Raw genomic sequence first — 3698 nt, forward strand, 5'->3', positions numbered from 1 at the left:
CTAATTAAAAGAATTATAATTAAACACTAATTCTATCTAAACAAACACTTAAAAAAATCTATAAATAGGGGTCCTCACACCCTATTTTTGTATCAAATAATAAACCCTAAGAGAAGTAGGTCAAAAAGCTTCCCTAACCTCCCATAAACCCTAATTTTGAAGTACTAACTCCTTACCTAACACCCATACCTCAATTTTAGCTTGAAAAACACTTAAAAGCCCTTCAAAAACACCCAAAATACATAAAAAAATCCGAAGAATCTAGATCTAAGAAAAAAATACCTTGCCTCGGAGATCAGAAATCACATCCAAAGACAAAACGAAGCGAGGAGTACTGTACAAGTAGTTACTCTATCAGATCTGAGGGAACAAGACCGTTGTCTTCAGAAAGGTATCTATTTTTTTATTTTATTTTATTACTTAGGTCTTAACAATGTAGTTTATTTGAGAATTATTAGAGATCGACGTTTGCCAAGCAGGGTTGGTGCCTAACACCTTCCAACCCCGTAACTTGATCCCCGAACTTAGTTATTTTTTTAGCAGATTAATTATTTGTTTATTTGTTTCGAGTCTATATTCGATTCCTAGATAGTAATAACTAGGTGGTGACTCCCAAATCTCAAAGGTGAAAAGCGGATTCGCGCACTCCATGGATCGAGGGCGCTTTCAGCGCGATGCTGAAAAAAAGGGCATAGTGATAAAAAAACAAGTAATAAACTTTATTAGCTTATAACAATAAATTGTGACGAGCCCATTGTACCTGAAAAATTATCTTTTTTTGGACACATACACCAATTATTCGTTCGCCAACATCGTCCTTAAGAAAGGATATGACTTCTGCATGGTTAAACACTGCTGCACCAGCTAATGCAGCAGTGCATGCCAATCCAACATTAAGTCGAGAGTCATTCATCTGAGCTACTTCTTTAATAAATGAAAGCAGTCCCACATGGTGCACTCCAACAACCTACAACAAATATATCGAGATCAAATTCCTTACTTCCATTCAAGTTCTGCTTTATTAATGTCACAATGACAGCAACGTTGTTTCACAACTGCAACAATAGATTGTTTCAATGGTGACAAACTGAACTTAAGAAAAGACCCGACTAAGATTAAAAGGTGGACAACAAAATGTACCTCGTATGCATTTTGAAGTTTCTTCAAGGCTTCTGCAGCCTTACTAGTAGATCATTAGGTCTGGTAGATGAAAGAGTGACAATACTCAATTAGTAGATCATTAGCTAGATGGAGTGTCATCCAGAAAAATAGATGCACCATCTCCCCATCCAAATTGAAAGAGAATAATCTTGCATGATTATATTGTAAATAAATGGACTTGACCAAATGTAACTTCAACATTGAAAACATTTCAGTATCACAAGTACATGCCAAGCAGATAATTTCAACTCCATGACACTTGTAAAAATGGTCAGATATCATCGAAGTCTTTTAAAAAAAAATTGGGGTCTGCTACGTGGTTCGATATCATGTAAATTTTAATTCAATGATAGAAAAGAAATGAAACAAGATAACATGCAAACCTTGGTTTATAATAGATGGTGAACATGGTTCCGGTAGAGATGACATTTTCCCATTTTCACCTTTAAAAACCACAAACAACACCATATCAGACATGAATTGGAATTTGGTGCCACAGGAAGTGTAGGGTGTGGAGTAGATAACAAACCTGAGAAAAATAAATGCATCCCCTGCATTAAGCTTTTTGGAGCTAACAAAGACACTCCAACATGAAGTTCCCCATTTTCAATTACTCACTCTAAATCATCCACAATCAAAGAGCAAAGCTACAATCTATTAACACCAAAACAAAAATAGTTGCAAGGGAATCTAAAATGTATATAGAGGAAACTACATGTATAATAAAAGAAAAATAAACATAGATGTTTTGCCAAACAAAAAGAAAGAAATTTATGGTGGGAATCAAAATACTGGTACAAAGCACAATGACATCTCCTCAATGAGGCTAAAAATCATTATCTAGAACCTATGCTGGATAGTTATACTACAGCCATGTAATAAATAACTTGAACGCCAATTATCCAAGGAATTGCAGGGACGACTCAGATTTTCTTTCTCTTTTGTTCATTTTCTTTTCTTGATATGCAAAACATAAACCATATGTTAAGAGTTATACCCTTCTAAATATAGAGTTTTTATATGAAAACTTACAATAAATGTTAGATCACATAAAGGCCTACGTATTCTGTTATATAACTTTATAACCATTAAAAGGAAATAATAGTTATCGTGTATCCAAAATTCAAAAAATCATGAGCCGCTGTTCTAAACCCCCTAAAATCCATAAATTCATGATAATCACCATCAACAACTCAAGAATCACTTAAACATAACTGAACAATCATCAATATTAACAACTAGAGACAAAAAAAAAAAAAAGCACCAAACCCCTCCAAAAATTCAAAAATCTAAAAGAAAAATCTGAAACAATGATAACTTTATCATTAGGTGTAGAGATCAACTATAAAACTAGATCGTTGGAAGAGTAAATCAAATCAAAAACATAAAAATAAAATGCAAGAGATGCAAATCAGAGAGAAAAGGGAAGGAGAGTTCATACCAATTAGCCCTAGCTAGAGCTTCCAGAGCTAAAAATCCAACATGAAGGAGAGTTCGTATCAATTTCTAGATTCTTACAAGGGAAGATGCATACTTGGTGATTGAGTCTATGTGTGAGGTGCAAAAAACCCTAGAGATTGAGAGATAGCATACCAGAGAGCCGAGTGAGAGATCGAGTTGAATGAGAGAAGGTAAATCATGGGTGTGAGGCTTAAGAACCTTAGAGCGATGTCGATCGAGAGAGAGAGACTGTGAGGGAGAGATATGGAGAGGTCGATCGATCGATCGATGATTGTGAGAGAGACACAGAGAGAAAGAAAGACAGTGTGAGAGAGACACAGAAGGAGAGCGAGATGAGATCGAGATAGTGAGAATGAGATCGAGCATGAGATTGGAAACATGGTCCGAAGGCTACGAAATTTGGGTATCAAAATTTGACGGGCTAGGCCCAACAATTTTTTTGGTTAAAATTAGGGATTTTCACGTAGTGTCAATGTGCTTTGTTTGTTCATGAAAGACAAGGTTGGCAGCAATGTGAAGGGCTGCCTTGTTGTCACAAAATAGTACATCAAGTTGGGAGTGTTGTATGCCAAGATCATGTAAGATGTATAGGAGCCATGTGATCTCACATTTAGTAGCCATGGCATGATATTAGCAAAAGAGTAGGAGAAAATAGATTGCTTTTTAGAATTCCATGAGATAGAAGATTCACTTAAAATGATGTAGTATCCCATGATAGTAGCTTGCCCAATCCGAACCCCAAGAAGCTTGGAGTTGCAATTAACTAGAAGATGATAGTAATTAAGATACCTTGACCAGGTGTTTGTTTGAGATAACGAATAACCTTATGGGTTGTGTCAAGATGTGGTTGACGTGACGTGTGCATAAGTTGACTCAATATGTGTAGTGGATAAATAATGTCTGGCAGTGTGATCGTGAGATATATGAGATGATGATAACTGGATGGACCCAATAAAATATTTCCATGAGAATGAGTAGATTCAAGTTTTGTTCCTTGGGAAATTTAGCAGGACTTGCTCCAATGAAACCACAATCTTCAAAAATTTATGAAGCATACTTTGTTGAAAAAGAAAAAT

General features: G+C 35.6%; 1 long non-coding RNA gene across 1 annotated transcript; it reads right to left on the reverse strand.

The window, feature by feature from the left end:
* Positions 1–1133: 1133 nt before the first annotated feature.
* On the reverse strand, positions 1134–2337 carry LOC147380851 (uncharacterized). The gene is made up of 3 exons (XR_015175010.1): positions 1691–2337; positions 1545–1604; positions 1134–1200 (listed from the first exon to the last, which is right to left on the reverse strand). It is a non-coding gene; the product is annotated as an uncharacterized LOC147380851 (long non-coding RNA).
* Between the last annotated feature and the right edge of the window lie 1361 nt (positions 2338–3698).

This window comes from Akebia trifoliata, unplaced genomic scaffold, assembly GCF_017979445.1.
Source record: "Akebia trifoliata isolate Shusen 1 unplaced genomic scaffold, ASM1797944v1 Contig00923, whole genome shotgun sequence".
In the NCBI taxonomy this organism is placed as follows: domain Eukaryota; kingdom Viridiplantae; phylum Streptophyta; class Magnoliopsida; order Ranunculales; family Lardizabalaceae; genus Akebia; species Akebia trifoliata.